Raw genomic sequence first — 27,458 nt, 5'->3', positions numbered from 1 at the left:
TAACTTGAATTCAATAAGTGTATAATTGTTATTATCATAAATCAGAAATAATTATATATGGTTGCATATAATTGTAATCATATCTAAAAAGAAATTTGAGGCTGGATGATTTAAGAAATGTTCTTGTTCCATGAATTTGTAGGAAATTGTAGTAATAGAGGATTCAAATTAAGTTCTAAATTAACATGGTGAGCCCCCATTAAAATGGTCAAACAATCCAGGTCAAAAAATACAGTACATCGAAGCTCCCACAGCAATCAGAAGTGCTTTTGGTCTGATGAATAACTCATGGAGTTCCAACCTGCACAAAGTTGGAAGTCTTTTATAATGACAATCACAAGATCAACAAAAGCAACAGTAACAATGCCAGGAAGGATGCATGAATTTTATTTAAATTTATTTAATTTCATCCATATGTATATGTATATTTTTAAGTTTCACATTTTCCTGCCATCATCCTTTCTCACCTCCCTCCCATCAGCTATGAACAGTCAGGTCAGCATCTTGCATACATATTTTCATAATCATGTTTACAGATAATTATTTTTGGTATTAGGAATTAGGATTAAGCAAAAAAGATACATGAGATAATTTTTATAAAGCATTCATCATATTATGAAGGGTTTTTTTGGTGCATTTTGTTTTGTTTTTCTTCCTCTGGATGGGGATAATATTGTCCATAGTCAGTATAACACATTTGTCCTAGCTCTCTGGACTGTTGAAAGGAGATGCTACTATCAAGATTGTTCACTTACAATGTTGTTGATGTGCACATTGTTCTCTTGGTTCTATTCCCTTCACTCAGCATCAGATCCCATAAGTTATTCCATTCTTTAGAGTCTGGCTATTTATGATTTCTTATAGAACATTAGAATTCCATGGTATTCATGCACCATAACTTGTTTAGCCATTTCCTAATTGATGAGCATCCCTTCAATTTCCAATTCTTTGCCACTACAAAAAGAGCTGGTATAAATATTTTGGAACTTGTAGGACTTTTCACTTTTTTATAATTTCTTCTGTATATAATCATGGAATTGTAATTTCTGGATCAAAATGTATGAACAGTCTTATTGCTCTTTGGACAAGGTTCCATATTGCTCTCTAGAAAGGTTGGATCTGTTCACAACTCCACCAGCAATGCATCAAATGTCCCAATCCTCCCACAACCTCTCCAACATTGATCATTTTCCTTTTTTCTCATCTGAGACAATCTGATATGTATAAACTGATATCTCATTGTTGTTTTAATTTGCATTACTCTAATCAATAATGATATTTAGCATTTTATATGGTTATATTATATATATATAGTTTTAATTTCTTCATTTGAAAACTGTCTGTTCTAATCCTTTGATCATGTATCACTTGAAGAATGACTTGTGACCTTATAAATTTGGTGCAATTCTATATATATTTTACAAGTGATATTTTTATCTGAACTCCTACTAGTGAAGATTGTTTCCCAGATGTCTGCTTTCCTTCTCATTTTGGTAGCATTGATTTTATTAGTGCAAAGTCTTTTTAATTTATTATAGTCAAATTCATTTATTTTGCAGTTTTATATATATATATATGTATATATATATGTATATATATATATACATATATATATATATATATGTATATATTTGCTCTATTTCTTGTTTGGTCATAAATTTAGCCCTTTTCCATGGATCTGATAGAGTATTTCTTAGTCTATTAATTTATCTATATATTATCGCTCTTTATGCCTAAATCCCATTCCCATTACAACCTTATTTTGGTATAGGATGTGAGATGTGGATCTATGCCAAGTTATTGCTATACTATTTTTCCAGTTTTTCCCAATTTTTTTGTCAAATAGTGAATTCTTATCCCAGAAGCTGATGTTTCTGGATTTAGCAAATAGTACATTGCTAAAGTCATTTACTGTGATTCCTTTTGAACCTATTTAACCAGTACAAGGCAGTTTTGATGACAGTCACTTTATAGTATGGTTTTTAGATCTGGTAGAGCTGGGCCACTTTCCTTTACATTGTTTTTCATCAGTTCCCTTGCTATTCATGCCCTTTTTTTTTGCTCCAGATAAATTTTATTATTATTTTTTCCAGTTCATTAAAGTGGTTATTTGGTAGTTTGATTAATGGGTCATTGAATAAGTAATGAATTTGGGTTGAATTGTCATTTTTATTGTATCAGCTTGACCAAACCATGAGTATTTGACATTTCCCAATTATTGACATCTGAATTTATTTATGTGAGAAGTGCTTTATATTTATGTTCATACAGTTTCTGGGCTTGTCTTGGGAGCTAGATTCCCAAGTATTTAAGGTTGTCTATAGTTATTTTAAAAGAAATTTCCATTTCTATTTGTTGCTCTTGGGCTTTGCTGTTCATATGTGATTTATGTGCACTTATTTTATATCCTGTTACTTTATTCAATTTGAAAAAGCATGAATTTCAATAGGTAGATAGCAAAACAAAATTTATGTAATTCTAGTTTGACTTTTTAAATAAATTTTATTGATAACTTTTTAATAATCTTCAAATTTCCAAATATATCCTTTCATACTCCCTTTTAATGCTCAGTCATCATAAAAGTCTTGTCTCTAGTATCTTTCAATATGGAAAGAAGAAAGAATGGCTTGACCAGAAACCAATGAAATTATCAATATCAATTCCCATCAGCCAATCCAAAAGCTGATTAAAGATGAGCTAATCATCTGGAAACTTCTTTTTGTGGACTCTCATGCTAGATACTGAAAAAAATACTCTGGCTTAATGGAATGGTAGACACATGGGCATTGGTAAGAGAAAGGATATTGTAAATGCTTGTATGTCTGAGAACCTGGATAAATATTCTGCACTGCCTACTCTAAAGATGCCATGAAACCATAAAGACTGATCATCATATGTACAACAGCATTTACTTGAAGGTGAATGGAAATGTTTTCAAGGATGAATGTTTTCTCATGGGACATATTCATAAACTGAAGGCAGACAAAGCCAAAAAGAAACTCTTGGTTGATCAGGCTGAAGCTTGCTAAAGAAGAAAGAAAGAGTCAAGAACAGTCTATAGGTTAAGAAAGAGGAGATTATCAAACTTTGTTCAAGGAGGAAGAGAAAAATAAATGAATCTCCACTATCTCCTCTGATTATGATATTCTTCTTTTTGTTTTGTTATTTTTCAGTTTTTTTCAAGGCAATGGAGTTAAGTGGTTTTCCCACGGCCATACAGCTAGGTAATTATTAATTGTCTGAGGCCCGTATTTGAACTCAGGTACTCCTGACTCCAAGACCGGTGCTCTATCCACTGCACCAGATATTCTTCTATTTGGGTCATACAATAAAACTTGGCAAACTGTTGAAAAATAAAAAGAATAAGACGTCTGATATCTGCAGTGTTGCATACATATGATCTGCAACTTATCCAAAGGAGAGAAGATTTATCTTCTCATCCATCTTTTTTGGTGAGTTTAATAATTATAATTTTATAGCACCATACTTTCAAAGTTATTGTAAGTTTTTCTATTGTCTACATTGTTAGAATCATTGTGTCTATTATATTCTTGGTTTTTTGACTTAACTTTACATCCGTTCATATAAGGTTTCTTTTGCTTCTTTATGTTTCTTATATTTATCATGTCTTCTAGCAAAATAATATTCCATTACAATTAGATGGAACAACTTATTTAGATGTGAAACCACTTTCTTCCAGTTTGTTCACTCTTCCAAAAATTGCTGCAATAATTATTCTGATGTATATGGAGACTTTATTTTTAATATTGATTCAATTACGCTCTATACAGTTTGTGGAAAATTCACATACAATAGTTATGGACATTTTTTTCACTTTACGTAATTCAAATTTCTTTAAAAAATATTCAGGCAAATTTGCAGTTTAAAGAATAGAACATAATTATCTTCATGTTCCAGAACCACTGCAACATTGATTATCCTGATCTCTTATCTTTGTCAATTTATTGATTAGGAACAAAATGCATAAAATTATTTTTATTTGGACTTTTGCCATCATTAGTGATTTGGAGTATTTCATTTTTTGGTTATTAATAGCTTGCATTTTTAAAATAGCTTATAATTCTTTATTTGGAAATCACTTATATGCTTTAAATATGTATTGAAGAATGACTTCTGCTCCTATATATGTTTGTTGGTTACCTATATAAATCCTAGATATGAGACTATTATGAAAGATAGTTGCTGCTTTATTTTGTCAACCCTCTTTAATTCTTATTCTATTTACTTTAATTTTATGCATCTCTATTTCAAATATTAGAAACTATTTTACATTTTATGATTGCATTTAAATAGTATTTAGTTAAGAATTTTTCACTCTATGATATTTGTGAAATATACTCGATGTGGTTCTTTTATATCTGTTTAACGGTATATATATATATATATACATATATATGTACATATATATATATGCTAAAAATTCATTATATGTTTCTTATAGTGTATGGCATAACATACTGGTCTAAATTAGATTTATGCCATATATATTCCAAGTTTCACAGAAATTCTTTCCAAATAGAAAATTCTTTGTCATTTTATGTTTTCAGGGTTTTTTTTTTTAGACTGGAATAATGAGTTGAGTTATTTCTGAGTCCTGCCTCTATGTCATATTGACATGTCTTGTTATTTTTTTAATAGTGCTGAAGTTAGTTTTTGCAATTTAATTTATCATTTATTTATTTAATACTGAAATTTATTATTCCATATAAATTTTGAGTATGAGATTCATCCCTTCTCTCCCCAAATAGCATAATATGAACTATACAAGTAAAGTAATGCAAAAATACATTTGTCTTGATCATATTTTTATAAATCAAGAATAATAAAGTGAAAAAAGTATATTTCAATTTGCAATTACAGTTCATCTATTCTCTTTCGAAAAGTAGATACGAATTTTTCATCATGAGTCGTTTGGAATTGTTTTATATTATTGTACTGATCAGAGTAGTCAAATCTAGCATAGTTGATAGTCATTGTAATATTACTTCAACTATGCATGCCCTCTGGGTATGTAAATTCATTTTAACTGTCCTAATAATGACATGCCCTAATTTAAGTGCCCTAATAATTACATGGATCATATTCCTATAAAATATGTAAATACTTCAATTTTATTAAGTCCCTTAGGATTTCTCTTTCATGTTTATTTTTATATACTTCTTTTGAATCTTGCATTTAATTTGGCAAATTTTCTGTTAAACATTTCTTTCATGAAGAATGCTTGAAAATTCTCAATTTCATTTGAAAAAAATAAAGTTTTCCTTTGAAGGATAATTTTCATTGACTTTCCAGAAATAACACAATCCTAATGTTCTGTTCCTTAATGTGGCAACTGTTAAATCTTACCTATTTCTAATTGTGGCTAAATGATATTTGAATTCCTTCTTTATACTTGTTTGTAATATGTTCTTCTTAATCCTGGAGTCCTAGAATTTGACTATACTCTTCCTCTAATCTTTCACTTTGGATCTTTTTCAGGAGTATGGGACAGAATTTTTTCAATTTTTATTTTACCTTTTTGGATCTAAAAATAGCAGGGCAGTTTTCCTTAATATTGTATTGAATTGTGGTATCTATACTCCTTCTTTGATCATGATTTGAATGTATTTCAATAATTCTTAAAGTTTATCTTATTGAGGGGCCGGCTAGGTGGCGTAGTGGATAAAACACCAGCCTTGGAGTCAGGAGTACCTGGGTTCAAATCCAGTCTCAGACACTTAATAATTACCTAGCTGTGGGGCCTTGGGCAAGCCACTTAACCCCATTTGCCTTGCAAATAAAACCTAAAAATAAGTATATCTTCTTGATCTATTTTCCAATTTAGTTCATATCCACTATTTTTAAAATTTCTTTAACTTTGCTTTATTATTTTTTTTTTTCTTTCACATAGAGTCATTAGGTTCTCCTTGCTAAATTGTTTCTTCAAGGAGTTATTTTCTTCAGTGGGATCTTGTATTTTTTTCCAATTTTGCTTATTCTGCTCTTCTTTTCAGTCATTTTGAGCCTCTTTTACTGTCATATCAATGGAGGTTTTAATGCTGAGTTCACACTTAGTGACTAAAATAACAACATCATAAGGTCATGAACTTTGTCAAATTGCCAAACAATAAATCACCATAATACAAATATTGACATCAAAATATCTTAGAGATATCAGCTAATAGACTGTAACAACCTTTATTATTAATTTACATGCTATCTTCAATTTCTTATACATGCCATTGATGAATAAAAACCTGAGAAAAATAATCTAAAATATTCAGCTATGGGGGTGGCTAGGTGGTGCAGTGCATAAAGCACCTGCCCTGGAGTCAGGAGTACCTGGGTTCAAATCTGGTCTCAAACACTTACTAATTACCTAGCTGTGTGGCCTTGGGCAAGCCCCATTTGACTTGCAAAAACCTAAAAAAATGAAAAAAATATAAAATATTCATTATGAGCAATTTCCATGAGAAATGAATTCTTTCAAATGACATAGAACAGCATGAGAGTCTTTTCTTGACTATTTTCATGCTTGTTCCTTGAAATGTATTGGGGATACTTCTTTGTGAGCCTAGAGAGAATAATTCAAGAACTAGCATATAAACTTCGATTTAAATATAATAGGCATTTATTAGAATATTCAAGGTTTTAGAGAATATTAAATATAAAGTAATGATCACAGAATATTGACTTTTCCTAGCACCATTTCTTTTTGACTCACATGGGAAAAGGTGGTGACAATAACTGATGAGGATGATGATAATAATAATGTATTTTTTTGTTTATGCTAACTTATACTAACTGTAAGAAACAAATATACAATTTGACTATATTTGAAGTGAACTTCTGTTAACTTTTGGGAGTGGATATATATAGTTTCTGTTAAGGAAGTTTTGAAGGGACACTTCCTCAATGAGGGCAAGATACTCATAAGAAGTTGGGGAGTTCCCAGAAATTACTGACAAAAAATTTTAAAAACCTCTGAACAGTCCCTAAAGTGATACAAATCACAATAAAAAACATAATGAAGCAGCTTTTCATCTCAAGATAGCTTGGAGAAACTTCAGGAAATTTATCTAATATGGGTAAAAGGGCAGTGTAATCCAGCATAGGCAAGAGAGCTGTGAAGTCAAGAGGAGGCTCTTAACCACAGCACACATCAAGTTCCAACTCAGCAGGTCAGCAGATTAGCAGTGAGACTGCCAACAATAACTTAGAAGGAAGAGTTTGATCTCAAACAAAAATGACTTGAGTTTGAATCCAGTTAGGAAGGGAACAAACTGCTAACACCCGAAATGCTGGACCCCAGACCAAACAAAAAAGCCTGAGGTTGTAAATTCTGTGTTTGAAGGAGAGAGTTTAACTTTAAAAATAATAAAAAAAAGTGCTAACCATAGAGAGCTAATATGCTGATTGGAAAAATAAAAATGCCATCTCAAAAGAAGAGAGAAATCGCAAAAGTGTCTATATGAGAATACTAATGGGGATAATTAATTGAGCTCAAATCCAAAAAGATGTCTTAGAAGAACTCAGAAAGAACTGTACAAGAAAAAGGAGAAAGGAAGAAGAAAAATGGAGAAAACAAATGAGAGACATTCAGGAGAGTTATGAAAATTGACTGATGAAACAATACCTTTAAAATTAAAATTTGCAAAATGGAAAAAGAAAAGTTTCTTTTAAAGTAAAATTGACTAGTTGGAAAGGGAAACAATTCCTTTAAAGTTAATACTGACCAAGTAGAAATGGAAAAAAATCTACTTTAATGAACTGGAAAAGAAAACAAAAAGATAGATGAAATAAGTGAAACCCTAGAAACAAAAATTGGACAAATGAAAACTAAACAATCTATGAGACACCAAGATACCATTAACAAAACAAAAATGAGAAAAATAGAAAGAATCACAGCATACCTAAAGAGATAATTTATGAATTATTGTTCTCACTGTAAATCACAATTTAAAAAAATTGGATTATATCATTCAGGAAATTAACATGAAAAATTGTGCTAATAGCTTAGAACAAGAAGATAAAAGTATTTGAAAGAATCCATTGATCAACCTTCAAGGAATGTTATAGCCAAAATTCTGAATTAGCAGTTAAGGAGGAAAATACTAGAAAAAAGTGAAAAGAAAAAGAAAAAAGAAAAGAAAGAAATTTAAATACCATGAAACCTCAGTCAGGATTATGAAGGATATGTCAGTTTCAACATTACCAAATGGGAAGACTTGAAATTTAATATTTCACATGGCAAAGGAGCTTGAATTATAACCAAAAAATCAATTACCCTATTAAAGTCAACATATTCAATCTTTCAGGGGAAATGATAGACTTTCAATGAATTAAAGGGTTTTTGGGCTTATTTAATAAAAATAAAAGCACAGAACTGAATAGAAAATTTGATTTACAAGACTCAAGAGATACATAAAAAAGTAAACAGAAAGAGAAAAAAGCTAGTCAAAACTGTTTGCACTCCTACATGGGAAGATAATACTTAAAACTCTTGAGAATTATATTTGTTTCAGGACAATTGAAAGGATAACTTTTAGAGAGAAGATGTGAATATAGATTGATTCTGATTTGATCATTTCCTTTAAACAAATGAAAGGAGTCTACTTAGAGGGTATGAATATCAATTGATGAAGTTTGTTTCTAATATGAACAGTTAAATGCAGCATATGTAGAAAGAGGTGTGACTATAAATGATTATAACGAGGATACACATATCCCTAGAGAATTGTATTTCTGATAGTATAGTTGTTAGGAGTATACTTAGAAAGTATGGGTACAAAAAAGGTATAAAACAAATAAGATATGAAAAACGTATACTGGAAAAAGAAGGCAGAGGCATAAAAGCATACAAATAAAAAGAGGCTCTAAAGATCTATTATAGTAGAAAAAAAGAAAAGAGAGTGTGAACACTTTTTAAATTTTGTATCCAATAAATTTGGCTGACAATACTATACCTTTCCAATTGGGTTAAAAAATTTATCTTAACCTATAGTGAAGTGGAAGAGAAAAGGGGAAAGGAATTGAAGGGAAAGATTGATAAAAGAGAGGGCAAAAGGATGGCAAAGTAAAAGGGGAAAGGGAGAAGAAAAGGAACAGGATTGATAAAAGGTAGTGCAGATTGAGAGAGACAAGAAAGAATAAGGTAAAAGGGGAGGGAACATCAAAAATGAGAGAGGATAGGAGGGAGGAAAATACAAAGTGAGGAATCTAAACTTTGCATGTGAATAGGAAAAACCTCTTCCATACAACAGAAGGAGATAATAGAATCAATTAAATACCAAAATTCTACAATATTCTGATTATAAGAAATACATTTCGAGACAGCAAGTTGTCACTAGGATAACACATCATGATCAGGTTGAAATTGTATACAAGATTTAACTCATAGTAGCCCTGTTTGTGGTGGCAAAGAAGTGGAAATTAAGAATATGTCTTCAATTGGGTAAGGGCTTAACAAACTATGGTATATGTATGTCATGGAACACTTGTTCTATTAGAAACCAGAAGGGATGGGAATTCATGGAAGTCTGGAAGTATTTGCATGAACTGATGTTGAGTGAGATGACCAGAACCAGAAAAAACATTGTACACCCTAACATCAACATGGGGATGATGATCAAACTTGAAACATTTACTCATTTCATTAATGCAACAATCAGGGACAATTTGGGAGTATCTGCAATGTGGAATACCATCTGCATCCAGAGAAAGAATCATGGAGTTTGAACAAAGACCAAAGACTATTACCTTTAATATAGGGGAAAACAAACCTTATCTTATTATATAATTCTGCTATATCTTATACTTTATTTTTCTTCCTTAAGGTTATGATTTCTCTGTCACATCACATTCAATTTAGATTAATTTATATCTTGGAAACAATGTACAGACTAACAGACTGCCTTCTGGGGGGGAGAGGAAGGAAGACTGGGGAGAAATTGAAAAACTCAAAATAAATAAAATCATAAAGAAAGAAGAAAAAAGGAAAGTGTACAAGATTTAAATATTCAGAGTGGTACCATTGACTAATTAAGAGAACAAGAAAACAATCTGTCATATTTTTGGAAAGGGAAGAAATTTATGATCAAAAGAAGAGAGAGAAAATATTATAAATTGCAAAATGTATGATTTTGACTGCATTAAATAAAAAAAATTTGCATAAATAAAATTAATGAAACCAAGATTCGAATGAATGCTGAAAACTGGGAAAATTTTTTCAGTTAGTGTTCCTAATAAAGGACTCATTTCTAAAATACATAGAGAACAGAGTCAAATTTTTAAGAATACATTTCATTCTCCAATTGATAAATACTCAAAGGATATGAATAGACAGTTTTTTGATGAAAAAATTAGAAATATCTATAATCATATAAAAATGCTCCAAGTCATTATTGATTAGTGAAATGCATATTAAAACAACTCTGTGGTACCACCCTGTACCTATTATATTGGCTAAGATGGAAAAAAAGGAAAATGATAAATATTTGAGAAAATGTGGGAAAATTTGGAAAACTAATGCACTGTTTGTGGAGTTATGAACTGATCCAACCATTCTGTATAATACTTTGGAACTATGCCTAAGGGGCAACAAACCCGCATATCCTTTGTTTCAGGAATGCATCTACATAGTCTATATTTCAAAGAAATCTAAAATAATCGAAAAAATCCCACATGTACAAAAATATTTATAACAGATCTCTTTGGATAGGTATAGTTTGGGAAACTGAGACAACGTTCATCAACTGGGGAAAGGTTGAACAATCTATGACATATGAATATGACATAAGTATGTGATGGGTTATTATTGTTCTGAAAGGAATCATGAGCAGCCAGACTTTAAAAAATCAAGAAAAGATTTGCATGTAATTATGTCAGTTAGGTGGGTAGAAACAACAGAACATTGCACATATTATGTCAACATTGTGAGTTGATCAAGTAAGATGGGTGCAGCTCTTCTCAGCCATTCAGGGGTCACAGAAAATTCTGATAGTTCTATTAGGGAAATGCTATCTACATTCAGAGGAAAAAAAAACTATGGAATCTGAATAGACAGCAAATTATGCTATGTTCATTTTTAAAAATTTCTTTGGTTTTCCTTTCTTTATCATGTTTCCTCCCTTAGTTCTAATTGTTCTTTCACAACATGACTGATATTGAAATATGTTTAACATCATTATACATATACAACTTTTATCAGATTGCTCATCACCATTGAGAAGGAGGAGGGAAGGGAAGGTGATAGAAAAATGTGCAATTCATAATCTTGCCAATGTTGAAATGTTGAAAACTACCTATTCCTATAATAGAAGAAATAAATTTTTAAAAATAGTATCTCACAACAAATACTGGAAGAACAGAACACACAAATGGATGAGATAAAAGGATCTTTTACTCTATGAAACACAGAAGAATCATGAGAAAGTCTCAACTTGCCCTGGTGGGGGGGCATGGAAGGGAAGGACAGTCCAGAATGGGAAACATGCCAGCAGTCTAGCAGCAAGTCCCATCACATTGAAAATGGATGTGATGCTGGGCCCCAGTTGATGGAGCAGTAAAAGGAGAACATGAGGAATCCTCACCTACCTTAGCAGAGTCTAAAGAACTGATACATTCCAGGAATGAAAAGCACCAAGTGCTTAGGTGCAGCCCTGAATAACCACATGTGCTTTAGTATATACTCAGGGAAATGAAGAATCCCCCCAGTAATCTCATCACTTGCCAAACACCTCCTTTGGGATCCCAGCTCACAACCAGGTAAACTACCAGATCTCAACCACCTCCAGCAGTGCTAGTTACTCTACCACCTAACTTTCTCTGTTTACCCCCAGTGTGGCATGAGAACCCAGGGTCATCAGTCCAATACTAAGTATATCTCCAGGATCTGTAGTTACTGATACAAGAAGCCTGAGATAATGTTCCTCCTACCCTGGGAGTGAAATGCAAATATAAAAGAAAGGAAAAAGGCAATAAAAAAGATGAGCAAAACAAACAAACAAACAAAAAAAAAAACACAACATCAGAAGAAGACAACAATGTATAAATTCCGAAGGGTAAAAACCTCAAAGAACAATAGAAAGTGACTTCAAGCTCAGTAATAACTAATGGAAAAACTCAAAAAGGAACTGAAAATTTATATGAGAGGAAGAAAAATTGATAAAAGAAAATAACTAGCACCCACCTCAGCCCCGTGGAAGAGGGGGGCGCTTATGGTCATTCACAGACCAGGAGGGAGGACAGAGCCTCACACACTGAGACCCTTGTGGGAGTGCCCCAAAAGCTCAGGAAGCACCCCCAAACCAGGACCAGGCCAGGAAAATGAGCAAGCAAAGAAACAAAAGGAAGATTATTGAGAAATATTTTGCAAATGAGCCCAAGAAGGATCAAAATACTCAGTCTGAAGATGAAGAAGCACAAGCTCCCGCATCTAAAGACTCCAAGAAAAACAGAAATTGGGCTCAGGCTATGACAGAGCTCAAAAAAGACTTTGAAAATCAAATGAGGGAGTTGGAAGAAAAACTGTGAAAAGAAAGGAGAGAGATGCAGGAAAAACATGAAAATGAAGTTAGCAGCTTAGTCAAGGAAATCCAAAAAAATGCTGAAGAAAATAGCATGCTAAAAACCAGCTTAGGTCAAATGGATAAAACAGTTCAAAGAAGTTATTGAGGAGAAGAATGCTTTAAAAAGCAAAATTGGCCAGATGGAAGAAGAGATAAGAAAACTCTCTGAGGAGAACAAATCCTTCAGACAAAGAATAGAATTCAGGGAGATTGATGAATTTAACAGAAATCAGGAATCAATACTTCAAAACCAAAAAAGAAAAAGAAAAATTAGAAAAAAATGTGAAATATCTCATTGAAAAAACAACTGATAGGGAAAACAGACTTAGGAAAGATAATTTAAAAATTATTGGAATACCCAAAAGTCATGATCAGGAAAAGAGCCTTGACATCATTTTCAAAGAATTACTACAGGAAAATTGCCCTGATATTCTAGAAGCAGAGGGCAAAATAGAAATGGAGAGAATCCACCGATCCCCCAGAGAAAGAGATCCCAAAAAAACAACCCCTAGGAATATTATAGCCAATTTCCAGAACTCCCAAGTGAAAGAGAAAATATTACAAGCAGCCAGAAGGCAGCAGCTACATTGGAAGCTCATAGGGCTTGGAATACAATATACCGGAAGGGAAAAGAGATTAGAATGCAGCCAAGAATGAGCTACCCAGCAAGGCTGAATGTCCTCTTCCAAGGAAAAAGATGGACTTTCAATGAACCAAGGGAATTTCAAATGTTCCTTTTGGAATGGCCAGAGCTGAACAGAAGGTTTGATCTTCAGATACAGGACTCAGGTGAAGCATGGAGATTGGAGGAGAGGAGGGAAATATGAGGGACTTAATGAGGATGAACTGCATGTATTCCTGCATAGAAAAATGACACTGATAATACTCATATGAACCTTCTCAGCTAATAGAGCAGGTAGAGCAGCACAGGAGAAAGCTGAATTCGAAGATAAAATATGGTGTAAAAATGGAGTTAATAGGAAAAAAAAAAAGGAAATGGAATGGAAGAAAGAAAAAAGAGAGGGGGAATAGTCCAAGATATTTCACATAAGATTATTTTTTATTACAATGAGCTATTGCATTGATATGGAAGTGGGGAGGCAAGAGGGAATGAGGGAACCTTTGCCCTCATCAGAGATGGCTAGGAGAGGAAACAGCATATATACTCAATGGGGTATAGACATCTGGAGTAAGAAGGAGGGGGGAGCAGGGGGAAGGGGTGGGGATGTGAATAAAGGAGGAGAGGATGCACCATGGCGGGAGAGTGGTCAGATATAACACATTTTCTTTTTTTACTTCTTGCAAGGGGCTGGGATTGGAAGGCCTGCCCAGGACCACAGGGCCAGGTGGATTCTGGGCCTAAGGGGTGGTATGGGGGCTCAGGGCTTCTTGGCCCCAGGACCATGGATCTGTCTGCTATGCCACTCAGTGACCCTACAGCAGAGTCAGAGTGAAAGGAGAGAGAAAATAGAGTACATGGTAGTGGAGAAATAAGAAAGGAGGGAGTTGCAATCAACAATGGCAATGGTGGAAAAATATGGAAGTAACTTTCGTGATGGACTTATCATAAAGAATAAGATCCACCCATGACAGAGTTGTTGGTGTTGGAACAAAGACTCAAGCACATTTTCTGTTATTATTATGTGGGGGAGGGTGCAGGGCAAGTGGGGCTGGATGGCCTGCCTGGGGCCACATAGCGGGGTGATCTTTGGGTGTCTGGAGCTGGATTTGGACCCAGGTGCTACTGGCTCAAGGGCCAATGCTCTGTCTGCCACCCAGCCACTGCTACTATTATTACTATTTTATTTTATTTTGGGTCATTTTTTTCTTTCTTTTTTTTTTTTTTTTGTTTTTTGCAGGGCAGTGAGAATTGGGTGGCTTGCATGTCACACGGTTGGGTGATTGTTGGGTTTACGAGGCTGGATATGAACTCGCGTGCTCGTGGCTCCAGGACTGGTGCTTCGTACATTGTGCCACCTGGCCATACCTACAATTATTACAATTATTTTTTTATTTTAATTTTTTTCTCTCCCCTTTACCTTTTTTCGCCCAAGCAAGTCTATCTATATTCATGGGGGAGGAGGGGTATTTTGTTTACTTGTAAACAAGAATATTTTATTAATTAAAAAAAACCATTTGTACAAAATGAGAATAAAAAATAAATTTAAAAAAAAAGTAGAATTGTGGGGCGGCTTGGTGGCATAGTGGATAAAGTACTGGCCCTGGAGTCAGGAGTACCTGGGTTCAAATCCAGTCTCAGACACTTAATAATTACCTTGGGCAAGCCACTTAACCTCGTTTGCCTTGCAAAAACCTAAAAACAAATAAATAAAAAATAAAAAGTAGAATTGACAAAAGGAAAATTAAAATACAAAAGCACATTGAGGAAAACTTTTTTAAGGAGTACAAATGTCTAAATGGAAAAAATACAAAAGTTAATTGAGAGAAACAACTTCTAAAAATTAGAATTAGGCAAGTAGAAGCTAATGATTCTATAAATCTTCAAGAATCCATAAAACACATTTAAAAGGATGAGGATGAAAGGAAAAAAGAAGCTAAATAAGAGGAAGAACAGGGTAGAGAGCAATACACAGATATCATAAATCTTAATGTAAATATGTTAAATTCTTTTGTAAAATGGAAGCAGATATCAGAGTGAATCAAAAACCTGACTACAATATGTTGTTTACAACAAACATAACTGAAATAGAGAGAGACACATCCACAGAGTAAAGATAACGGGCTGGAACAAAATTTACTATGTTTTATCTGAAGTTAAACAAAAAGGCATAACAATCCTGACCTATGACAAAGTAAAATTAATAGTATACCTAATTAAAAGCTATAAAGAAGGAAAACACATCTTCCTAAATGGTACTACAGACAATGGAGCAATAATAAAATTAAACATATATGCAGTAAGTGGTATAACATCCAAATTCTTGAAGAAGTTAAGTAAATTTTATTAAGAAATATATAGCAAAATAGTAGTAGTGGTTGACCTCAACTTTCTATCAAAAAATAAACAAGATCAAAGTTAGGATGTAAATAGAATATAGGAAAGTTAGATAAGATAGTGCTTTGTAGAAAACTGAATTGAAATAGAAAGGATTATACCTTTTCCTCAACATTACATGACACATACACAAAAATACGTATTAAGGCATTAAAAACCTTAAAATCTTTTTTGAAAAGGCAGAAATTTTAAATGTATTCTTTTCAAATCATAATGTCATAAGAATTACATTCAACAAAGGGAAGTGGAAAGATAGATTAAAAATTAATTGGAAGCAAAATAATCTATTATTAAAGAATATTTGAGTCAAAGAACAAATCATAAAAATTCAATAATTTCATTAAAGAGAATGACAACAATGAGAAAACTTACCAAATGTTATGAAGTGCAGTCAAAGCATTACTTAGAGGGAAATTTATTTATCTAAATTCTTATATCAACAAAATAGGAAAAAAACAAATCAATGAATTGTACATATAGCTTAAAAATTTTGTTAAAGAAAACACTGAGCAAAGAATCGATCACAAAATTTAAAATTGAAGGAGAGATTATTAGGACTGAAAGTAAAAAGAAAAAAAAAACCTATTGAGTTAATAAATAATTTCAGGAATTGGTTCTTGGAAAAGGGGTATTAGATAGGAAATGGACTGGTTAATTTGCTTTAAAAAAGAAGGAAGAAAACCAAATATTTAATATCAGAACTTAAAAGTGAAATTACTGTAAAGAAGAAATTAAAACAACCATTAATACATATTTTGTGCATTCATATACCAATTAATCTGACAAACTGAGTAATATCAATGAATCTTTATAAAACCATATGTTCTCTATTTTAGCAGATCAGAAAACAGAATGCTTAAAAAACCATATCTTAGACAAATAAATTGAAGAAGCCAATAATGAAATGGAAAGGGGAAATAATTCCCTGGACCAGCAGGTTTATGAATAAATACTACCAAAAATTTGAAATGCAGTTGATTCTAAAACATTATCAATTATTAGGAAAATTAAGTGACTTTCTTCCTCACTCTTTTTATGATTTTTAGATTTTATGATTTAGATTTTTAAAAATCTGCCCTGCTCTATGGGGAAGTAGAGGGAAGTGAAAGAAAGTACTGATAAGTGGCAAGGTGAAGGTAAAAGTAAAAGTAAAGGTAAAGTTAAAATTTGAAAGAAAAAATTAAAGGGAAAGGGAGGGAAAAAATGGTGAGAAGTGATGAGGAAAGGAAAGAGAAGATATAAATGGGGAAAGATACTATGGAGTGTAGTGCATAAATAATAATCTTAACAATAAATGTAAATGGAATGAACTGAACCATAAAATGAAAATGTAGCAAAATGGATTAAAAAACTAGAAACCTATAATAAGTTGTTTCTGTGAAGCAAGCGTGAAGCACAGAGATACACACAGGTTAAAGGTAAAGGGCTGGAACAAAATATATTATGCTTAAGAGAAAGTAAAAAAAAAATCAATGGTAGCAATCATGAGCTCAGATAAAGCAAAAGCCAAATAGATCTCAAAAAGAAATAAGGAAGAAAACTACATCTAAAAAAGCATAATAGAAAATGAAGTTATATCATTAGTAAGTATATCTGCACCAAGTGGTACAGCATTTAAAATTGGGGGGGGGTAGACTTCTGTTCAATGAATTATTGTGAGACATAGCAAAACTATAGTAGTAAGGTATGTCAACCTCCCTGTCTCAGAATTGGGTAAATCTAACCACAAAACAAACATGAAAGATATTAAGAACATGAATTAAATCTTAGAAGCCTTAGACATGATAAATCTCTGAAGAAATCAATGGGGGATATAAAAATATACCTTTGTTCTTTGTAGGACGTGACACCTATACCAAAATTGACCATGAACTAGAGCCTAAAGTAGCCTTAAAACTAAATGCAGAATGGGAGAAATAATAAATAAATATTTTTCAGATCAATCAAAATACATATAATAAAGGCACATGGATAAATAAACTAAGCATTAATTTAAAATTAACAATTTTAAAGAATAAGGTGGATCAAACAACAAATCATAGAAATAATAAAAAAATTTCAACTAATATTATGACAACAATGAGACATCATTCCAAAATGTACAGAATGTAAGTAAAGCAATTTTTAGGGGAAATTGTTTTATCTCTCAATGTTTATATGAATAAAATAAAGAGGTCAATGAATTGGGCATGCAACTAAACAAGCTAGGGGGAAAAAATTTAAATTCCCAATTAAATACCAAATTAAAAGCTCTGAAGATAAAAGACATGAATAAAACTGAAAAAAAAGAAAACCATTGATATAGTAAATGAAACTAAGAATTGCTTTTATGAAAAAAACAATAGAATGGATAAACCTTTGGTTAATCTGATTTAAAAAAAACAAAGAACACCAAATTACTAAATTACCAAAACGAAAGGGTGAACTCACAACCAATGAAGGAGAAATCAAAGAGATAATCCCTAGCTATTTTGTACAACTGTGCACCAATAAATTTGACAACCTGAGAAAAATGGATGAAAATGTACAAAAAAAAATGTAAACTGTCTAAAGAGAAATAAAATGCTGAAATAACCCATTTCAGAAAAATAAATTGAAGAAACCATCAAAAAAACTCCCTAAGAAAAAAATTTCCAGGCCCAGATGGATTTCCAAGTCAATTCTACCAAACATTTAAGGAAAAATTCTATGTGAACTATGTTTTAAAAAATGGCAAAAGGAGTTCTGCCAAATTCCTTTTATGACATCAGTATGGTGCTGTTGCTTAAATGTGAAAAAGTCAAAACAAAGAAAGACAATTATAAGCATTCAGAAGAAAAACAATTGCTCATGGTTAGGCCAAGCTAATATAATAAAAATGACAATTCTATCCAAATTAAATCACTTGTTTAGTGCTATACCTCAGCTAGATAAAGAAAGTAATAAAATCATGTGGAGCAAAAGTCAAGAATATCAAGAGAATTGGTGGAAAAATGCAAAGAGATGTGGCTTAGTTATACCAAATCTAAAACTTATATAAGGTGGCAGACATTAAAGCTGCCTAGTACTTCTTAGGAAATATAGTAAAGGACCAGTGGATTAAAATAATTGCAAAAGAAGCAGGAGTAAATGACTATAGTAATCTATTATTTGACAAACTCAAAGACATTAACTTCTTGTATAATAATTCACAATTTGATGGGAAAACTGGGAAATAGTATGGAAAAAACTAGGCATGGACCCACATCTCATACTCTATGGCAAAATATGGTAAAATGGGTACAGGATTTACACAAAAAGAGATATACAACAGAACAATTAAGAGAGCAATACTGTGTCAGATCTATGGAAAGGGGTGAAATTTATTATAAATAAAGAAATAGAGAACACTATAAATTTCACAATCATGATTTTTACTATACTAAATTTAAAAAGGTTTGGACTAATAAAACTAATGCAACCAAGATTAGAAGGAAAGTATAAGCAATTTTCACAGCTAGTGGTATTGATAAATGTCTTATTTCTGAAATATAGGGGACTGAATCAAAATTATAAGCTCACAAATCATTTCACAATTAGTAGTCAAAGTATAATGCAATTGGCAAATGAAAAAATTAAAGTTATATAGAGTCATTTGAAAAAATAATCCAAACAATTACTAATTAGAAAAAATGCAAATTAAAACAACTATGAAGTAGTAACTAACACCTATCAGATTGGCTAAGATTACACAAAGGAAAAATGATCAATTTTGGAGACAATGTGGACACATTGGGGCCTTAATGCATTGTTGGTGGAGTTTTTTACACATCCAACCATTCTGAAGAGTGCAACCGGTATGGAACTGCACCCAAAGCAGCAATAAAATTGCTCATTCCCTTTGATTCTAAATAGGCCTATATCTCCTGCTCAAAAGACCCATAAAAATTGGAAAAAGTCACACATATTCAAAAATATTGTAGCAGTTCTTTTTTTTAGTGACAAAGAAATGGAAATTGGGGGAATCCCCATCAATTGGGGAAGGGTTGAAAAATGTATGGTATATAAATGTTGAGGAATATTGTTGCTCTAAAAGAAATCATGTGTGGTCTGATGTTATTTTTTATTTTAGAAAAATTTTTATTTATTTTGAATTTTACAATTTCCTCCCTAATCGTGCTTCCCTCTCCCCACTCCCCACAGAAGGCAGTCTGTTAGTCTTTACATAGTTTCCATGGCATGCACTGATCGAATCTGAATGTGATGAGAGAGAAAACATATCCTTAAGGAAGAAACAAAGTATAAGAAATAGCAAAATGGCGTAACTTTTTCTTTTTAACTTAAAGGTAATAATCATTCTTCTTTGTTCAAACTCCACAATTCTGTCTCTGGATATAGATGGTGTGCTCCATTGCATATACACCAAAATTGTGCCTGATAGTTCACTGATGGAATGAGCAAGTCCATTAAAGTTGGCCACCCCACCCCATGTTGATGTTAGGATGTACAATGTACTTCTGGTTTTGCTCTTCTCAACCAGGGTCAGTTCATGCAAATCCCATGCTTCCTAGAATTCTCATCCCTCTTGGTTTATAATAGTGTTCCATGGCATATATATAACACAGTTTGTTAAGACATTCCCCAATTGAAGGACATTCGTTTAATTTACAATTCTTTGCCACCACTCATAGGGCTGCTAAGAATATTTTTGTTCAAATTATATTTTTACCCTTTTTATTGATGTCTTCAAGATATGGATCCAGTAGTGGTATTTCTGGTTCAAGGGATATGAACATTTATCTTGCCCTTTTGATCTAATTCCAAATTGCTCTCTAGAAAGGTTGAATGAGTTCACACTCCACCAACAATATATTAGTGTCCCAGATTTCCCACATCCTTTCCAGCATTGATCATTGTCCATTCTGGTCATATCAGCCACTCTGAGAGGTATGAGGTGGTACCTCAAAGATGCTTTAATTTGCAGTTCTCTAATAAGTAGTGATTTAGAGCAATTTTTCATATGAAAATGGATCACTTTGATTTCCTCATCTGTACATTGCCTTTGACCATTTGTCAATTGGGGAATGGCTTGTCTTTTTAAAAATTTGACTCATTTCCCTGTATATTTTAGAAATGAATCCTTTGTCAAAAATGCTAGTCACAAACACTTATTTTACAATTTACTACACTTGTTTTGATCTTAGTTACTGTGGTTTTGTTTGTGCAAAAGCTTTTTTAATTTTATGTACTTCAAATTGTGTGGATTATTGTTAATGATGTTCTCCATCTCTTTCTTGGTCATAAACTGCTTCCCTTTCCATAGATCTGACAGGTAAACTATTCCTTGATCTCTAGTTTACTTATAATATTTTTTATGTCTAAATCCTGTATCCATTTGGATCTTATCTTGGTATACGGTGTGAGGTGTTGGTCCAATCTAAGTTTCTTCCATACTAACTTTCAATTTTCCCAGCAGTTTTTTATTGAAAAGGGAGTTTTTTTTAGTTGTTTATTTTGCAAGGCAATGAGGGTTAAGTGGCTTGCCCAAGGCCACACAGCTGGGTAATTATTAAGTGTCTGAAGTCATATTTGAACTCAGGCACTCCTGACTCCAGGACCAGTGGTCAATCCACTGCACCACCTAGCCAGATCAGAACAGGGAGTTTTTATCACAATAGCTGGAGCCTTTGTATTTATCAAACAGCAGGTTAAGATAATCATTTCCTTCTATTGCACCTAGTCTATTCCACTGATCCACCATTCTATTTCTTAGGCAATACCAGACAGCTTTGATGACTCATAATTTATAATATAATTTTATAACTGGTAGGCCTAAGCCACCTTCTTTTGGCCTTTTTTCATTAATCCCTTCAGTTTCTTGACTTATTTCTCCATATGATTTCACCTACAATTTTTTTCTAATTGATTAAGGTAATTTATTGGAATTTTTATTGGTAGGGCACTAAAGAAGTAGTTTAATTTTGGTAGAATTGACATTTTTATTATATTAGTTTGGGCCTATACATGAGCAGTTGATATTTACCCAACTATTTAAATCTGATTTTATTTGTGTGAGAAGTGCTTTGTAATTGTTTACAAAAAAATTCTAAGTCTGCCTTGGCAGGTAGACTCACAGGTATTTTATAATGTCTGTGGTTACTTTGAGTGGGATTTCTCTTTCTAGCTCTTCCTGCTGTATCTTGCTAATCATAAATAGAAAAGCTGAGGATTTATGAAGGTTTATTTTATATCCTGTGACTCCTAAGTTGCTAATTCTTTCCAGTAGTTTTTTAGATGATTTTTCAGGATTCTCTAGGAATACCATCATGTCATCTGCAAAGAATAAGAGTGTTGTCTCTTCCTTCCCAATTCTAATTCCTTCAATTTCTTTTTCTTCTCTGATTGCTGAAGCCAACATTTCTAATACAATTTTTGGATAGAGGTGGTGATAATGGGCATCTTTGTTTCATACCTAATCTTACTGAGAATACCTCTCAGGATTTGAACAGGTCATTTTTAAATGATGAAAACAAAGATATTTATAGTCATGGGAAGATTCAAATTAAATGCAAATTAAAACAACTCTGAGATGTCTCTTTGCACCTAAAAGACAGGATATGATAACAAAAAATTAAAATGATAAATGTTGTAATAGGATATAGGTAAATTGGGACTGCTGTCTATGTTGTGTATGATCCATTCCTTCTAGACAGTAATTTGAAACTATGTCCAAATATACTACACCCTTTTATCCACCAAAACTTATGTTAGTTCTGTATTCCAAAGAGATCCAAAGAAAAAAGGGGGGGGGGGGTGGGAAAGGACCTGTATGTACAAAATATTTATAGCACTCTTTTCATAGTAGCAAAATATCAGAAATTGAAGGGATGCTCATTAATTGGAAAATGGCTGATCAGATAGTGGTTGGTATATGATTGCAATTGATGATATGATGAGTGGGCAGATTTCAGAAAACCCTGGACTGACTTCTTTAATTCTTATAAAGCAAAATGATAAGAACAATGAGAATAAAGCACAGAATATCAAAAACATTTTGGGATGATCAGTTTTGAATGACCCATCTCTTCTCAACAACACAATGCTCCAAGACAAGTACAAAGGACTTACAAAGGAAAAGCTTTGCATATCAAGATAGAAGGCTGATGAAGTTTGAATTTGGATAGAAACACATTTTAACATTGTTTTATTCTTTCTCATAGTTTTTTTTTTTCCTTTTTATCTGTTCATTCTTCCAAAAATAAGACTATTCTGGGAATACATATTACATGATAGCATGTGTATAAAATATATAAAGCTGACTACCATTTCTCCAGAAGAGCAAAAGGAATTGAGTGAGGGAGAAAATTTTGTAACTCAGTGTCTTGTCAAAATGATACATAATTAGGCTAAAATAAAATGCAATTTAAATAAATAAATTAAATTGTATTATTGAAATATTTTATGTCATTGGGGCAATTTAAAAAAAATTTTATTTTGGACAATTTTTTTTCCTTTTCACTTAAATGTCAGATTTATTGGCATATATTTGGACAAAATAGTTCCTATTTATGGCTTTAGTTCCCTCTTAATTGGTGGTGAATTCACTCTTCATTTATGTTATTGGAGATTTGGTTTAATTTCTCAATTTAAGATTTTGGTGATTTTTGACATGACATAATCTGCTTAGTATTAATATAATTTCATTATCCATGTTACCTTTAAGCAAGATAAAGTTTCCTTCTTTAAATCTTTTATTTAAATTTATTTTTTCTTTTCTTTTTTGAAATCAAATCAGGATATGTATTGTACAATTCTATTCACTTCAGCTGAACTTCCCACTGCATGGTTATATATGTGAGTGTGTATCTAGGTGGAGAGAGAGAGAGAGAGAGAGAGAGAGAGAGAGAGAGAGAGAGAGAGAGAGAGAAGATATTTACTCTATACACACATACACACATCTTCCCATTTAGGGATATAAACATTTTAGTACTATTGAATAATCATCCATAGTCTGAGCCCATTTTCTAATTCTCTTGGAAGTTTTGGATAGGCAAGCTTCGATTTTGCCATCATCTGAAAATGTGTTTTTGATCTTCTATGGGACTAAAGTTATTTTCTATGAAAAATTCTTCTTTTTTCTGTTATTTACTCATTTCTTCAGCCCCAAACTAACTTACAGCACTTCCAAGGCTTTGTTTTTTTTTTTTTTTTTTTGGGGGGGGGGGATATGCCACTGGGACCTTTATTCCTCCAAGGTCTTATTCTCTCTTGCCTGTGCTTTGATATGTAGATGACCACAGTGCTTAACTCTGCTCTGGAACTGTAAGGAGGAACCCTGATTGACTATCATAATATGGAAGCCAAATTGAAACCTGGAGTCCTGCCCCTAGTGAGAGCAGAGAAATTTCTGCAGTTTCCACCCTTACCATCTGTGGACTGTACTCTGCAGGTGTAATCTGTTTTTTCTCCTGATTCTCACTGCGACTATTGTTCCTCACTCTGCACTCATCCTGGTGTAGCAGAATTCTTTCCCCACCCCTTCAAGCTGTCCCTGGGCTGTGCTGTGATTGGGGCTTTTTCCAATTCCTGGTCCTGGTGAAACACACCTTTCCCATGGAAATTCTAAGTTATCTTGGACTGGGAAAATGTATCACTTAGTCTTTCTGTGGGTTCTGCCTCTCTAAATTTTGTCCAGAGTCATAATTTGATGGCTTTTGGAAGTTCTGGGGGGGAAGGAGTTCCTGGGAATTGCTGCCTTCATGTCATCATCTTGGCTCTGCCCCCATGGAGATTTTTTGTTAGGGAGTTCAATAATGGATTTTTGAACTAATTTTTTTGAGATAGGGTTATTTAGGTATATAATTTATTCTTCATTTAATCTGGGAAACTTATATTTTTGTAAATATTCAACTATGTCACTTAGATTTTCAAATTTATTGGCTTAGAGTTGGGCAAAACAATTCTAAATTATTACTTAAATTTCTATCTTATTGGTGATAAGTTCACCTTTTTTCATTTATTATCCTTGTGATTTGTTTTTCTTATTTCTTTTTTTAAATCAACTTGACCAGAGGTTTATCAATTTTATTGGGTTTTTTCCCTAAAACCAATTGTTGGTTTTATTTGTTAATTCAATAGTTTTCATGCTTTTGATTTTATTAATATTTTCTTTAATTTTTAGAATTTCTAATTTGGTATTTAATTGGGGGTTTTTAATTTGTTCTTTATTTTTTAGCTGCATATTTATTTCATTGATTCATTCTTTCTCTAATTTATCATGTAAGCATCTAAAGATATAATATATCCCCTTAAAGTCACCTTGAATATATTTCATAAGATTTGGAAATTTGTATCATTATTGTCATTCTTTAAAATGAGGTTATTTAGTTTCGAATTAGTTCTGGTTCTATATAACATTGACCAAATACTACATATGATTTTTATTGCATTATGGTCTGAGAAACATGTATTCATTATTTCTGCCTTTCTGCAATTGATCATTAGTTTTTTATGTCCTAGTACATACTCAATTTTTTTGTAATTCCCATATACTGCAGAAAAAAATATTGCTTTCTATCCTCTTTCAATTTACTCCATAGGTCTATCATGTATAGGTTTTCTAACAATCTATTTACCTTGTTAACATCCTTCTTGTTAATTTTATGATTAGATTTATCTAAAAGTGAGAGAAGGAGGTTGAGGTCTCCCACTAGTAGCGTTTTGCTGCCTATGACTTCCTGTAACTCTTTCAACTTCTACTCTAATAATTTGAATGCTATAACATTGGGTGCATCCATATTAGTATTGAAATAACTTTGTTGTCTATGGTACCTTTTAGGAGGGTATAGTTTCCTTCCTTATCTCTTTTAATGCTACCTCATTTTGCAGCTTCTTCATCCAAGATATGGATTGCTACTTCTGCTTTGTTCACTTCAGCTGAAGCAAATTATATTTTGCTCCAACTTTTTACCTTTACTCTATATGTATCTCTCTGTTCAAATGACTTTCTTATAAGAAGCATACTGTAGGATTCTTGTTTTTTCCACTCTGCTATTTACTTACATTTTAAGGAAGATTTCATCCCATTCACATTCAAGGTTATAATTATTAACTCTTTATTGCCCTCCATGCTATATTTCATCTGTTTATATCTTCCCCTTTTTTCCCCTTTATTCATATTCCCCCAGTGTTTTTTTCTGAAAACTGCCACATACAGTGTGTTTGCCCTCCTATATAAACCCCACTTCCCCTTTCTTTCCCCTTTCTCTTCTCCCCTTCTTCCTTCCCTTCCTTTTGTTACTTTCCCTTTTTATCCCCCTCCACATCCCCCCCCTCCTCTTTTCCCCCTTTTAATACTTGAAAGGTAAGATAAGTTTCTTAATTTAACTGAGTGTGTGTAAGTTATCTCTAAGCCAATTCTGATGAGGTGAAGATTCAGTAGTTCACACCTCCTCGATTCTTCCCCTTAGTTATAATAGGTTTTTAATGCCTTTTAATGTAATGAAATTTACTCCATTCAATCTCTTCCATACTCTGTCTCCTTACTTTCCCCCCTTTTTAGAGAGGTATTGTTTTTAAAATCCTTCTATCTGAGCCACAGAAAAGTCATCACTTCTGGGTAAGTATATTCCCTCTAATGGAGTTACAATTCTCACGAGTTATGAGAAGCTTTCTCCCAGGTGAGGATATAGCCAGTTTCATATTATTAAATAGCAGGGATTATTTTTACCCTTGTATCAAACATTTCATGTGTCTCTTGAGCCCCTTGTTTTATGTCCAAATTTTCTATTTAGTTCTGGTCTTTTCATCAGAAAATGTTGGAAGTCTCCCTTTTTGTTAAATATCCATCTTTTGAGGGGTGGAGCCAAGATGGTGTCATGAAGGCAGCTTCTCCCAGGAGCTCTTCCCCCCTCAAACTCCAAAAAAATAAACAAATGATGACTCTAGCCAAAATTTAGAGGGGCAGGATTCACAGAAAAACTGAGTGATGCATTTTCCCAGTCCAAGATAACTTAGAAGTTCTGGGGTAAATGTGTGTTTCACCAGGACCGGGGGTTGGAAAAAATTCGGTGGCTGCAGCACAGCATAGCCCAGACCAACCCATAGATCACCAACAAGAGGTTGAAGAGTCAGTGAGAGAACCCTGCTACACCAGAATGAGGTGGAGTGAGGAGCATAGAACCTGCAGAAAGAATCTGGAGAAAGCAGCCTGCACCCCTAGAGATGGTAAGGGATCAGGGAAGACTGCAGATAGTTCTCTGCTCTCCCTCAGGGCAGGACTCTGCTGTTTGCCCACACTCAATCCAGGTTGCAATTTGGGCATCCATATTAAGATAGCAGGATAGTACTTACAGTCCCAGGGTAGAGGGAAGTATGAGGGATGTTTCCATATCAAAACACAAACAAGAGAACATAAGACCTTGGAGGAATAAAGCTTCCAGTAGGTTGTCCCCCCACCAAAAAAAAAAAAATCCCAAAGCCTTTGAAGTGGTGTCTTGGGCTGAGGAAATGAGTAAACAACAGAAAAAAAAAGAATCTGACCATGGAGAATTACTTTAATTCCATAGAAGATAAAAACACATACTCAAATGATGACAAAATTCAAGTTTCTGTATCCAAAACCTTCAAGAGAAATAGAAAATGGGCTCAGCCTATAGATGAGCATGGATGAGCTCAAAACGACTTTGAAAAGCAATTAAGGAAGATGGAGATAAAATTCGGAGGAGAAATGAGAGCAATACAGAAAAATCATGAAAACCAAATCAAAAGCTTGGTGAAAGATATACAAAAAAATACTGAAGAAAATGATATGCTGCATCCCCTAGGTGCACTCACGTGGCCTGCCATCTCCCACAGGAATTCTTCAGAGCTGCTGCTTTTGGAGGTCAGTTTCACATATTTGTCAAACTCCAATC

The 27,458-nt window shown here is 33.0% G+C and overlaps 1 pseudogene; it reads left to right on the top strand.

The window, feature by feature from the left end:
• The first annotated feature begins 2,563 nt into the window (after positions 1-2,563).
• On the top strand, positions 2,564-10,015 carry LOC141504252 (large ribosomal subunit protein eL19-like; annotated as a pseudogene).
• The last annotated feature ends 17,443 nt before the right edge of the window (positions 10,016-27,458 follow it).

This window comes from Macrotis lagotis, chromosome 1 (genome assembly GCF_037893015.1).
Source record: "Macrotis lagotis isolate mMagLag1 chromosome 1, bilby.v1.9.chrom.fasta, whole genome shotgun sequence".
Taxonomy (NCBI): domain Eukaryota; kingdom Metazoa; phylum Chordata; class Mammalia; order Peramelemorphia; family Peramelidae; genus Macrotis; species Macrotis lagotis.
The sequence above is the reverse complement of the archived record's forward strand: the minus strand, read 5'-3'. Positions and strand labels throughout refer to the sequence as shown.